The sequence below is a fragment of the Muntiacus reevesi genome, chromosome X, assembly GCF_963930625.1.
Source record: "Muntiacus reevesi chromosome X, mMunRee1.1, whole genome shotgun sequence".
Classification (NCBI taxonomy): Eukaryota; Metazoa; Chordata; class Mammalia; order Artiodactyla; family Cervidae; genus Muntiacus; species Muntiacus reevesi.
The window spans coordinates 10111680-10126481 of record NC_089271.1 but is presented as its reverse complement, the minus strand read 5'-3'; the positions used below and the strand labels follow the sequence as shown (position 1 = coordinate 10126481).

The following is a 14802-nucleotide window of genomic DNA, read 5'->3' as shown; positions in this document are numbered from 1 at the left end:
AAAATGTTTGTAGACATTGCCAAATATCCTCAGGAAGGAACAATCACCCCAAGTGGAGAATCACTGATGTCTGACCAGGAAACAGGAAATAGCAGTAAAAGCAGATCTGCCTTAAAACATTTGTATATATATCCTTATTTATCTTTGTGCTGTGTAGTTTACAGTGGAAGTTTGGCAAATCATGGTGCATGTGTGTGTGCTAAGACACTTCAGTTGTATCCGACTCTGTGTGACCCTATGGACTGTAGCCTGCCAGGCTACTCTGTCCATGGGATTCTCCAGGCAAAGACACTGGAGTGGGTTGCCATGCTCTCTTCCAGGGGATCTTCCTGACCCAAAGATCAAACTCACATCTCTTATGTCTCCTGCATTAGCAGATGGGTTCTTTACCACTAGCGCCACCTGGGAAGCCCAGGCAAATCATGGTTTGTGGGTCAAATCCATCCCTTGCTTTTGTAAATTAAATTTTGTCAAAACACAGATGTGGTCATCATTTCCATGTTATCTACACCTGCATTCACGCTACAAAGGCTGAGTTGAGTAGTTGTGGCAGAGATTAATATGGCCCACCAAGCCTAAAATATGTACTATCTGATCTTTTGTAGACAAAGTTGTGAGATCCCTGGTTGATAGCACAGATAGATTCTGGAGTCAGGCTTCTTGTTTCAGCTTATCACGAGTACATTTTGCAGAAAGGTCCTTGAACCTCCTGGTGCTTCACCTTCCTAATCTGTCAGTAGGGCTGATGATAATGGTGCCAAACTCCCAGGGTTGTTGTGAGGATTAAATGAATAAAGACATGGGATGTGCTCTGAACAGTTCTGTGAATGTTGTAGGCACTCAATACGTGTTTGCCATTATAATACTCTTCGAGGAGAAACAAAGAAAACATGGTGATCTTACCTTTTAAGGGACTGATTTATATATCAGTAAAGTCTGCCCAGAAAAGAATAAAATCTCTCATATCTCAATAAACTTATTAGTCTCCTCCCTTAAATAATCTCTCACTAATACTTGATAACCTAATTTCAAAGAAAGGAGAGAATCAAAGGCCTTTGCAAAATGTGAGTTTAAAGGATCTGATGGAAAATCCAGCAAGAGAAATACAAATCTGTAGTAAAACTGATTGAGTACTTTGAGGTCACTTCAGATGAAGGAAGGCTATGCTATCTTTTTTGTCATTGTCTCCTTCCTTGTCTTATTTTTTAAACTCCTAAAAAGGAAGGCTTTCAGGTAATAAAATACATTCAAGTGGGCCTGGATGTGTATACAGCCCCATCACAAATCCCTCACTGTGACTAGACTTGGAGCCTCATTTTACAAGAGTAAATGAAATTCTTGCCTGCCTGCTAGCATGTGCTAGGGTTGTTTGAGATTCTCCAATTCCTGTTTATTCTCCAGGTATTAGCACCAGTTCAGTTCAGTTCAGTTCAGTCGCTCAATTGTGTTCGACTCTTTGCAATGCCATGGACTACAGCACACCAGGCCTCCCTGTCCATCACCAACTCCCAGAGCTTACTCAAACTCATGTCCATCGAGTCGGTGATGCCATCCAACCATCTCACCCTCTGTCGTCCCCTTCTCCTCCTGCCTTCAATCTTTCCCAGCATCAGGGTCTTTTTCAATGACTCAGTTCTTCCCATTGGGTAGCCAAAGTATTGGAGTTTCAGCTTCAGCATCAGTCCTTCCAATGAATATTCAGGACTGATTTCCTTTAGGATGGACTGGTTTGATCTCCTTGTAGTGCAAGGGACTCTCAAGAGTCTTCTCCAACACCACAGTTCAAAAGCATCAATTCTTCAGTGCTCAGCTTTTTATAGTCCAACTCTCACATCCATACATGACTACTGGAAAAACCATAGCTTTGACTAGACAGACCTTTTTGTTGGCAAAGTAATCAGCAGAGGTATTTCTTTTCTTCTCATACCCTTGGCATGTTCTCCAAACTACTTCTTCAAATTCCAGAAGGGTTCAGAGGACTTCATGTCTCAACAAGGCTTTTCATCCCATAGCCACTGCAGCTGGTACTCAATGCCTGCTCATGTGGCTACCTTGTTTCCCAATCAAATGTTCAATGACTTGTGGCAATGACCTTACCTTGTGTTTTTCACGTGTATCTCCTTTTGCACTATGCTTAGAGGAGGAGCCTGTAGTAGGCACCAAACTAATTAATTAAAAATGACACTGTTTATAGTACCTATATTCAATAAAGGACTCCCATAATTAAATTATGTATCCACACAACTCTATGAGGCAGTACCTTGGAGAAGGAAATGGCTACCCACTCCAGTATACTTGCCTGGAAAATCCCATGGACAAAGGAGCCTGGCAGGCTATTGTCCATGGGGTGGCAAAGAGTGGGACATGACTGAGCAACTGAGCACATGAGGTAGAAAGTACTATGAAACCAACTTAAAGGTAAGGAAATTGAGGGTTACAAAGTTTAAGCAACTTGTCCAAGGTCACATTTCTAATAAGTGATGGAGGCAGGATTTAAACTCACACAGTCTCTCTCCAGAAACTGTATGTTTAGCTGCAACATTAGGCTGCAATTAGAATAATTGTTCAATACCAAAAAAAAGAAAGAAGGATTAATGTAAATAGATATAGATATAATTCTACAAATCATTGAAGAAGCAAACAACATCATGGTTAAACAGATGAAAAACTTAAATAAATAGCTCACAGGAGTTTATCCAAATGGTCAACAAACATATGAGAAAATACTCAACTGCATGAGTTATCAGGGAAATGCACATTAAAACCTTATGTTACTATCATGACTTACCCATCAGAATGTCTAAAACTAAAAAAGATGGAGAGCAAGGAGTACAGCAACTGAATTCTCACACACACTGGGCAGGACCACAGATTGATATAACTATTTTGTAAAACTGTTTAGCAGTATCTATAAAATCTCAACGAAAGTACATCCCATGACTCAGCAATTCCACTTTTCGGTTTATTTTCCACAGGAATACACACAGAGATTAATTCGAAGGTAAGAATTAGAATACTCATAGTAACACCATTCATAATAGTCAAAAGCTGGAAACCACCTAAATGTTGATACATAGTAGAATGAATAAAGAAACACCTATTTTCTTCTTATAGAATATGACACGACAAAGAAAAGGAACAACATATAATATCTCATTAATACGGATGAATTTCACAATGTGGAATGAGGTAAGCCAGTCGAAGAAGGTACCTAGCATCTGATCCAGTATAATATAGCACAGATCCTAGTGAAACAAACCTATGCTGTTAGAAGTTAAGAAAACTGTTATTCTTGGAGAAGGGAGTATGAGTGGGTCTTCTCACAGAAGACTGCTAATATTCTATTTTTTAATCTGAGTGTCGGTGAATGTGTTCAATTTGTGAAATTCATTGAGCTATGTGATTAAAATATACTCCCTCTTCAATACGTAGACTGTTCTTCCATATCAAGTTAAAATTAATTTGGTTGATTTAAAAAGGAGTAAAATATCAATATTCTCCTTTATTTCCAGACACTGCTTTTTGTTTTGTACGTGGCATTTAGATAACAAAAGTCATCATTTCCTGGAGAGATCAACTCATAACACATAAGAACCATTTTTCTGCTTGCACTGTCACAAACCCTTTCATTCTCCAGATCAGTTCACCACCTCCAGTCTTTTGCTAAACACACTAGAACATGTCATTCTTTACACAGAGCTCAGCACTTGAGAATTGGAAAGAACTTCGCAAGCTAGAAAATTGATGCTTAAGAGTCAAGTTGTTGGTCTGACACCATGCAGCCAATTCACAGTTAAGGCGAGAGCTTGGTCCCAGAACCCCTGACTCCCAGCTGTACTCCTGTCCCCTATGTTGGTTAGGAGTTAGCAGGCTCCACAGGGAAGGTCCAGAGTTTACACTCTCCTAGGGCAGCTGACCATCACTGGAGTACAAAAAAAGATGGATGCCTGCAGCAAAGGCCCCAGGAGTTCGCTATCCATACACTTCTCCATGAAAACTTGACAGGAATCCAATAGGAAAGGATACATTTCTTAATTTTCTTTGCAGCCAATTGTTTCTCTCAGATTATATGTACATGCTAATTTCTGTAGCTGAACAGAAGAATCATAACCTAGTACTTGGTTAGTAATTACATGGTACATTGTGCTATAGGACTGTTAACGTGCTTTGGGAGAAAGAATGAGAAAAATTTTACAAGCAGCAGTTTTTTGCCTTGTCATTTTGAAGGCCAAAAAAATCTATATTTTTGTATTCAAGGAAAACATGTTTAAATTAACATGTGGGTATTTTTTGTTTCTCCTTGAACAAGGCTTTTGTATCTCTTCCCTGCTTAGTGCATACTGATGCCAGAAGGAGGTGAAGCTACAAAAGAGGCCAAAGTATTACATAACCCAGCCTGGGTAAACAAATCCGTCTACCTGGGAGGCCTCCTGAATCTCGATGCTGACCCTGGGTGATAACAACAATGAGCAAGGAATTCTAAGAGGAGAGCGCTGAGTGCATAAACTTGTACATTAAATACAAGCTTCAGAGCAGCATAGATCTGAGTTCAGTTATAAAAGAGGGGAATTGGCCTGGAAAGCCTGTTGTGCCATATTCTGAACTTCTCTTTTCTCTCTGATTTTGCCCTAGCCTCTTAGCCCCTCACCCCGCACCCTGACCTCCCACCCCTAGGCCCTTGGTGCTTTTGCTGGACAAACCCTAAGGTGACCCTCAAAGACACACCTTTGCATAACACCCTCCTGGGTGCAAGTAGGACTTCTGATTTGCCTCTAACCAACAGAATGTGGCAAAGATGGTGAGATGTCACTCCTTTCAGTTATGTTACAAGGCAAAGGTGATGGGATATTCAATAAGAGTCCATCTTAGTAGGCTGGAGTGACAGACTTTCCCTTCTTGGCCTTGAAAAAGTAAGCTGCCTTGTTGTGAGATGGCCTCGTGGCAAGGAATGCAAGCAGCCTCTGAGAGTGAGCTGGCATCAGTAAGACATTTGGCAACCTCAGTTCCACAGTACCAAGAAATAATTCTGCCAACAACTAGGTGAGTTCGGAAGAGGCCTTCAGCAAGGTAAGGCAGCCCAGCTGATATACAATGGCAGCCTCGTGAGACAATGAGCAGAGAACCCAGCTTATCCACACCTAGATTCTGGATCCACAGAAACTGTAAGATAACACAGGTGTATTGCTTTAAGTCACTAAGTTTGTGGTAATTTGTTACACAGTATTAGAAGAAAAAACATTCTAACTGGAGGAAAGCTGAACAATTCATGAATATGTTGAGATTAAATTACATGGCCCTGAACAACCAAAGGTCAAAGAAGAAATCCAAAGAAAATTCAAGAAATATCTTAAAAGAAGTGAAAATGGAAGTATACCATATTAAAACCTATGGGATAGGAGAAATACTGCATGAAATTCCTTATATGTAGAATCTAAAAAGAAATGATACAAAAAAACTTACTTACAAAACAGACACTCATAGTTTAGAGAAGGTATTTATGATTGTAGGGGGTGTGAGGAGGGATGGAGGAAGGAATGGTTAGGGACTTCGGGAAGGTCATGTACTCACTTCTATATTTCAAATGGATAAGCAACAAAGACATACTGTATAGCACATGGGACTCTGCTCAATGTCATGTGGCAGCCTGGATGGGATGAGAGTTTGTGGGAGAATGGACACATGTATATGTATGGTTGAGTATCTTTGCAGTTCACCTGAAACTATCACAACACTGTTAATCAGCTATACCCCAATACAAAATTAAAAGCTAAAAAAATGAAAAATAAAACCTATGGGATGCTGCAAAAGCAGTTATAAGATGGAATTTTATAATTATAAATGCCTAAATTAAGAAAAAATTATCAAATAAACAACCTGCCTTTATACCTCAAGGAACTAGAAAAACAAGAACAAACTTGGTCCAAAGAGAGCAGAAGGAATAAAATAACAAAAGATCAGAACAGAAATAAATGAAATAGAGGCCAGAAAAAAACATTAGAAAGATTAGCAAAAATAAGAACTTTTTTAAAAAAGATAAACAAAATTGAAAAACTTTTAGCTAGTCTAACTCAGAAGAAAAGAGATGATTCAAGATCAGAAATGAAAAAGGAGACTTTACAACTGATACTACAGAAATACAAAGGATCACAAGAGATGACTAATAAACAATTATATGCCAATAAACTGGATAATCTAGAAGAAATGAATAAATTTCTAGAAACATGTAGCCTACCAAGACTGAATCAGGAAGAAAGAAAATTTGAACAGCTCTATACTGAATAAGGAAATTTGATCAGTAATATAAAAAAAACCTCCCAGAACAGAAAATTCCAAGACCAGATGATTTCACTGGTGAATTCTACCAAACATTTAAAGAAGAATTAAAGCCAATCCTTTTCAAACTCTTCCAAAAAACTGAAGAGGAGGGAACATTCCCAAACTTATTAATAAGGCTAACACTTACCCTGATAGCAAAGTCAGGTAAAGACATTACAAGAAAAAATATATATATAGATATCCCTGATGAATATAAATGCAAAAATTTTCAACAAAATATTCTCAAATTGAACCCAGCAGGACATTAAAAGGATCACATACCATGATAAAGTGGGATTTATCCCTGGGATGCAAGGATGATTCAACACATTCAAATCAATAAATATGATATACCACATTAATAGAATGAAAGACCAAAAGCATGTATCTTAGTAGAAGCAGAAAAATAATTAGATAAAGTTCAACATCTTTCATTATAAAAAATCTCAACAGATGGGATATAGAAGACACATGTGCTCAGTCACTTCAGTCATGCCCAACACTTTGCAACCCCATGGACTGGAGCCTGTCAGGTTCCTCTGCCCATGAGATTTTCCTGACAAGAATACTGGAGTTGATTGCCATACCCTCCTCCAGGGGATCTTCCGGACCCAGGGATCAAACCAGCATCTCCTATGTCTCTTACATTACAGGCAGATTCTTTACCACTGAGGCACTGGGCAAGCCTTTAAAAGACACATACCTCAACATAATAAAGGCCATATATGACAAGCCCACAACTAATATCATAGTGAATGGTGAAATGTGGAAAGCTTTCTAAGGTTAGGAACAACGCAAGGGTGCCCACTCTCATCAGTCAGTCAGTCAGTCACTTCAGTAGCTCAGTCGTGTCTGACTCTTTGCGACCCCATGAATCGCCTGTCCATCACCAACTCCCGGAGTTTACTCAAACTCATGTCCATCGAGTCGGTGATGCCATCCAGCCATCTCATCCTCTGTCGTCCCCTTCTCCTCCTGTCCCCAATCCCTCCCAGCATCAGGGTCGTTTCCAATGAGTCAACTCCTCACATGAGGTGGCCAAAGTACTGGAGTTTCAGCTTCAGCATCAGTCCTTCCAATGAACACCCAGGACTGATCTCCTTTAGGATGGACTGGTTGGATCTCCTTGCAATCCAAGGGGCTCTCAAGAGTCTTCTCCAACACCACAGTTCAAAAGCATCAATTTTTCGGCACTCAGCTTTCTTCACAGTCTAACTCTCACATCCATACATGACCACTGGAAAAACCATAGTCTTGACCAGATGGACCTTTGTTGGCAAAGTAATGTCTCTGCTTTTTAATATGCTATCTAGGTTGGTCATAACTTTCCTTCCAAGGAGTAAGCGTCTTTTAATCTCATGGCTGCAGTCACCATCTGCAGTGATTTTGGAGCCCAAAAAATAAAGTCTGACACTGTTTCCACTGTCTCCCCATCTAGTTCCCATGAGGTGATGGGACCAGATGCCATGATCTCAGTTTTCTGAATGTTAAGCTTTAAGCCAACTTTTTCACTCTCCTCTTTCACTTTCATCAAGAGGCTTTTCCATTCCCCTTCACTCTATGCCATAAGGGTGGTGTCATCTGCATATCTGATGTTATTGATATTTCTCCTGGCAATCTTGATTCCAGCTTGTGCTTCTTCCAGCCCAGCGTTTCTCATGATGTATTCTGCATACAAGTTAAATAAGCAGGGTGACAAAATACAGCCTTGACGTACTCCTTTTCCTATTTAGAACCAGTCTGTTGGTCCATGTCCAGTTCTAACTATTGCTTCCCGACCTGCACACAGGTTTCTCAAGAGGCAGGTCAGGTGGTCTGGTATTCCCATCTCCTTCAGAATTTTCCACAGTTTATTGTGATCCACACAGTCGAAGGCTTTGGTATAATCAATAAAGCAGAAATAGATGTTTTCCTGGAACTCTGTTGCTTTTTCAATGATCCAGCGGATATTGGCAATTTGATCTCTGGTTCCTCTACCTTTTCTAAAACCAGCTTGAACATCTGGAAGTTCTCGGTTCACATATTGCTGAAGCCTGGCTTGGAGAATTTTGAGCATTACTTTACTAGCGTGTGAGATGAGTGCAATTGTGCGGTAGTTTGAGCATTCTTTGGCATTGCCTTTCTTAGGGATTGGAATGAAAACTGACCTTTTCCAGTCCTGTGGCCACTGCTGAGTTTTCCAAATTTGCTTGCATATTGAGTGCAGCACTTTCAAAGCATCATCTTTCAGGATTTGAAATAGCTCAACTGGAATTCCATGACATCCACTAGCTTTGTTCGTAGTGATGCTTTCTAAGGCCCACTTGACTTCACATTCCAGGATGTCTGGCTGTAGGTGAGTGATCACACCATTGTGATTATCTGGCTCGTGAAGATCTTTTTTGTACAGTTCTTCTGTGTATTCTTGCCACCTCTTCTTAACATCTTTTGCTTCTGTTATGTCCATACCATTTCTGTCCTTTAGCGAACCCATCTTTGCCTGAAATGTTCCCTTGATATCTCTAATTTTCTTGAAGCGATCTCTAGTTTTTCCCATTCTGTTGTTTTCCTCTATTTCTTTGCTTTGATCGTTGAGGAAGGCTTTCTTATCTCTCCTGGCTATTCTTTGGAACTCTGCATTCAAATAGGAATATCTTTCCTTTTCTCCTTTGTTTTTCGCTTCTCTTCTTTTCACAGCTATTTGTAAGGCCTCCTCAGACAAACATTTTGCCTTTTTGCATTTCTTTTCCATGGGGATGGTCTTGATCCCTGTCTCCTGTACAATATCACGAACCTCTGTCCATAGTTCATCAGGCTCTCTGTCTATCAGATCTAGTCCCTTAAATGTATTTCTGACTTCCACTGTATAGTCATAAGGGATTTGATTTAGGTCATACATGAATGGTCTAGTGGCTTTCCCTACTTTCTTCAATTTACGTCTGAATTTGGCAATAAGGAGTTCATGATCTGAACCACAGTCAGCTTCCAGTCTTGTTTTTGCTGACTGTATAGAGCTTCTCCACCTTTGGCTGCAAAGAATATAATCAATCTGATTTCGGTGTTGACCATCTGATGATGTCCATGTGTAGAGTCCTCCCTTGTTTTGTTGGAAGAGGGTGTTTGCTATGACCAGTGTGTTCTCTTGGCAAAACTCTATTAGCCTTTGCCCTGCTTCATTCTGTACTCCAAGGCCAAATTTGCCTGTTACTCCAGGTGTTTCTTGACTTCCTACTTTTGCATTCCAGTCCCCTATAATGAAAAGGACATCTTTTTGGGGTGTTAGTTCTAAAAGGTCTTGTAAGTCTTCATAGAACCGTTCAACTTCAGCTCTTTCAGCATTACTGGTTGTGGCATAGGCTTGGATTACTGTGATATTGAATGGTTTGCCTTGGAAACGAACAGAGATCATTCTTTTGTTTTTGAGATTGCATCTAAGTACTGCATTTCAGACTCTTTTGTTGACTATGATGGCTACTCCATTTCTTCTAAGGCATTCCTGCACACAGTAGTAGATATAATGGTCATCTGAGTTAAATTCACCCACTCTCATCACTCCTACTCAATATAGTACTGGAAGTCCTAGTCAGAATAATCAGGTGAAAAAAAGAAATAAAGGCATCCAAACAGTAAAAGAAGGAATAAAATTATCTTTGTTTGCAGGTAGTATGATCTTATGTATAGAAAACCCTAAAGACGTTACCAAAAAACTTAGAACTAATCAATGAATTCAGCAAAGTCGTGGGATAAAAAAATCAACATACAGAAAACAGTTGCATTTCTATACACTAACAACAAAGCATGTGAAAAAGAAACAAAACAATCCCATTCACAACAGCATCAAAAACAATCAAATACTTAGGAATAAATTTAACCAAGGAGATAAAAGATCTGCACACTAAAAATTCTGATGAGAGAAACTGAAGAAGACACAAATGGAAACATATCCCAAGTTCATGGATCAGAATAATTAATATTGCTAAAATGCCTTTACTACCCATAGGCATCCATAAATTCAATGCAATCCCTATAAAAGTTCTACTAACATTTTCCACAGAAATAGAAAAACAATCCAAAAATGTGTATGGAGTCACAAATGACCCCCAAATAGCTGAAGCAATGCTGAGAAAGAAGAACAAAGCTGGGGGCATCACATTTCCTGATTTCAAACCATACTGCAAAGCTATAGTAATCCAAACAGTGTGATATTGGCATAAAAATTTGACACATAAACCAATGGAACAGGATTAAGAGCCCATAAGTAAACCCTTGCATACATGATTAACTAGTATTTGATAAGGAGGCCAAAAATACTAGATGAGGAAAAACGTGTCTCTTCAATAAATGGTGCTGGGAAACTGGGGAAACTGGGTAATCATATGTAGAAGAATGAAGTTGGACTGCTATCTTATAGCACTCACAAAAATTAACTTGGAATGCATTAAAGGCAAACATAAGACCTGAAACTATAAAATTCCTAGGAAAAAAGCATAGGAGAAAAGCTCCTTGACATTTATCTTTGGCAGCAATTTCCTAGATATGACACCAAAAGCACAAGCAACAAAAGCAAAAATAAATAAGTGGGACTATATCAGTAAATAAGCGGGACTAAAAAGTTCTGCACAGCAAAGAGGCTCTCAACAAAATCAAATGGCAATCTATGGAATGGGAGAACAATTTGTAAATCATATACCTGATAAGGGGTTAATAACCAAACTATAAAAATAACTCATACAGCTCAATAAGCAAAAAACAAATAGACCATTTTAAAACTGGGCAAAGGACCTGAATAGACGTTTCTCCAAAAAAGACATATAAATGGCCAACAGGTACATTAAAAAGTACTTGACATAACAAATTGTAAGGGAAATAAATGCATATCAAAACCACAATGAGATATGACCTCACATCTGCTAGAATGACTGTCTTTGAAAAGACAAGAGATAACAAGTATTGGTGAGGATGTGGAGGAGAGGGAATACTATGCACTGTTGGTGGGAATGTAAATTGGTGCAGCCACTGTGAAGAACAGCATGGAGGTTTCTCAAAAAGTTAAAAAAGAACTATCATATGTTCCAGCAATCCCACCTCTTGGACATGTATCCATAGAGAATGCAAACAGAATCTCAAGGAGATATTGGCACACCCATATTCAATGAAGGGTTATTCACAATAGCCAATGTATGGAAACAACTTAAGTGTCCATCCACAACAGATGAATCAATAAAGATGATGTGGAGATGTATATGTGTGTATATGTATAGACACATACAAGTAGGCATTTGTTGTTGCTTAGTTGCTAAGTCGTGTCTGACTCTTTTGTGATCCCATGGACTATAGCCTGCCAGCCTCCTGTCCATGCGATTTCCCAGGCAAGAATAGTGGAGTGGGTTGACATGTCCTCCTCCAGGGGATCTTCTTGACCCAGGGATTGAATCCATATCTCCTGCACTGGCAGGCGGATTCTTTATCACTGAACCACCAAGGAAGTCTACAAATAGGCATACATGGAGGTGTTGTGGTTCTGGCTTCAAACCACTGCAATAAAGCAAATACCACAATCAAGTGAGTCACATGAATGTTTTTGCTTCCCACTGCATTCAAAACTTATGTTTACACTATACTGTAGTCTGTTAAGTGTGCAATAGCATTATGTATTTTAAAATGCAAACATACCTTAATTAAAATACTTTATTGCTAATAGCCAAAACATGGAAACAACCTAAATGCCCATTAATAGATGGATAAAGAAGATGTGGTACATATATCTACAACAGAATGCTACTTGGCCATAGAAAAGAATGAAATAATGCCATTTGCAGCACCATGGATGGGCGTAGAGATTATCACACTAAGTGAAATAGATCAAAGACAAATATTATATGATATCACTTATATGTGGAATCTAAAGTATGACACAAATGAAACAGAAACAGATTCACAGGTACAGAGAACAGACTTGGGGTTGGCAAGGGGCAGGTGGGTCAGAGAGGGATAGATTGGGAATCTGGGATTAGCAGATGCATACTATTATATATAGAATGAATAGGGAATTCCCTGGTGGTCCAGTGGTTAGGACTTGGCACTGTCACTGCCACGGCCCAGGTTCAATCTCTGGTCAGGGAACTAAGATCCTACAAGTCGTGTGTCATGCCCAAAAAAAAAAAAAAAAGGATAAATCAACAAGGTCCTACAATACAGCACAAGTCTATATTCAATATCCTGTAATAAACCGTAATGAAAAATATGAAAAATAATACATATGTATGTGTAACTAAATCACTTTGCTATACACCAGAAACTAATACATTGTAAATCAATTATACTTCAATTAAAAATAAATTTAAAAAGAAAGAAGTTATTGCTAAAAAATGGCAAAACAATTACAATAGTTAACATCAAAGGTCACTGATTATAGATAACAATACAATAATAATGAAAAAGTATGAAACATTGTGACAATTACCAAAATATGACATAGATACAAAAAGTGAGCAAATGTTGTTGGAAAAATGGTGCCAAAAGAACCGCTCGATGCAGGGTTGCCACAGACCCTCAATTTGTAAAAAACAGAAAATGTGCAAAGTGCAATAAAGCAAAGTATAATAAAAGAAGGTGCGCCTGCAAATCATACTATTATCCAGTGACAAGGAAGAAGGAATCCTACCATTTGTGACAAACAGGGTAAAACTTGAGAACATTATGCTGAGTGAAGTAGGTCAGAGAAAGACAAATAGTGCATGATATCACTTATATGTGGAACCTAAAAAAGCTGAAGTCAGAGAAACTGAGAGTAGAGTGGTAGTTACCAGTGGTGGTGGGAGAAATGTTGAGATATTGGTCAAGGGGAAGAAACTTTTAGTTATAAGATCAACAAGTTCTGGGATCTATTGCACAGAATAGGGATTATAACTAATGATGCTATATTATATACTCAAAAGTTGCTAAGAGAGTTGATATTAAATTTTCTCAACACAAAATAGAAATGGTGATTATGTGATGGGATGATGGATGAGCTAATGTTATACTGGCAATCATTCTGCAATATATTAACATATCAATATATTGTACATGTTTAACTTACACAATGTTATATGTCAATTACATGTCAGTAAATCCGGAGGAAAAAAGAAAACAAATACAGCACCCTCAGGATTTGCCTGAATTTTCAGGGCACCTCAAGTCACATCCCACTCAGACCTCCCTCTTTGTCCCACCTTTGAAAGAGGTTCTTCCTCAAACATCCAAACTATCTGATTTTTCCAGACCCTTAAAAGAAATTAATCATTAATCTCTAATAGGTTATTAATTAGACATTAATCAACCCTGTCATCTGTTCACTCAAAAACTTCAGAATTTCGTATATATGTGTTAGTATACTGTAATGTTCTTTATCTTTCTGGCTCACCTCACTCTGTATAATGGGCTCCAGTTTCATCCATCTCATTAGAACTGATTCAAATGAATTCTTTTTAACGGCTGAGTAATATTCCATGGTGTATATGTACCATAGCTTCCTTATCCATTCATCCAGAGGAATCGGGTGGAGAGGGAGGTGGGATGGGAGACCGGGATGGGGAATTCGTGTAACTCTGTGGCTGATTCATATCAATGTATGACAAAACCCACTGAAAAATAAAAATTAAAAAAAAAAAAAAACTTCAGAATTTTTCCAGATGTAGTCTCTGACTTATCAACTGCTATAGAACAAAACAAAACAGCAAAAAAAAAAAAAAAAAAAAAAAAGTTCTGAGGTCAAATATCTTTGGGAAATGCTGAGCAAAGCAAAGTTAAGCAAATTCCTTCATTTACAAGAGGAAGATAAGCATATGGCATTTCTGTAACTTATTTAACTACAGAGCCATTTCCTCGTTCACTTTTTGGTGTGCATGAGTGGAATTTCACAGGATACCAATCCAGAGTGTGCACACACACACACACACAAAATGATGAGAATATACTCAAATAGAAAATCTATAAATGATAATAGTTATAGCAGAAGTTCTTCTACAATAATGGGTTTTTAAGGGTGTTTTCTTTTCTCTATAATTTTTATTGCTTGCAAATAGTTTTTAAAAGGTAAAAAAAATTAGGAATAATAGCTAACATTAATCATCTCAACCTAGAAATTCTTTTTACAAAATTAAGGGGTGATTATTCATAAAACAGATCAATTAATTTTTTTTCAATATTCAAAAGATGCCCACTGGAGAATTCCTTGGTTCCCCAGTAGTTGGAACTCCACGTTTTTACTGCCAAGGGCCGGAGTTCGACCTCTGGTCGGGGAACTACAAGATCCCACAAGCCGCGCAGTACAGCCGAAACAAACAAAAAGCAAAGGATGCTCACTAGTTTTTATAAAAAATGAATTTCCTCATATATTTAAACTATGCTTCAACTCTTATAAATTGAAATACACATGTTTAGGGGAATAATTGCTGTATGGTAGACCCACAAGAAGGTTTCGTTTAATTGAGCTCTTTGAAGCTACATTTATTGGGTAAAATTTAC

General features: G+C 38.4%; 1 non-coding gene across 1 annotated transcript; it reads left to right on the top strand.

The window, feature by feature from the left end:
• The first annotated feature begins 12345 nt into the window (after positions 1 to 12345).
• Positions 12346 to 12417, top strand: TRNAD-GUC (transfer RNA aspartic acid (anticodon GUC)). Its single transcript has one exon. It is a non-coding gene; the product is annotated as a tRNA-Asp (tRNA).
• Positions 12418 to 14802: the final 2385 nt, after the last annotated feature.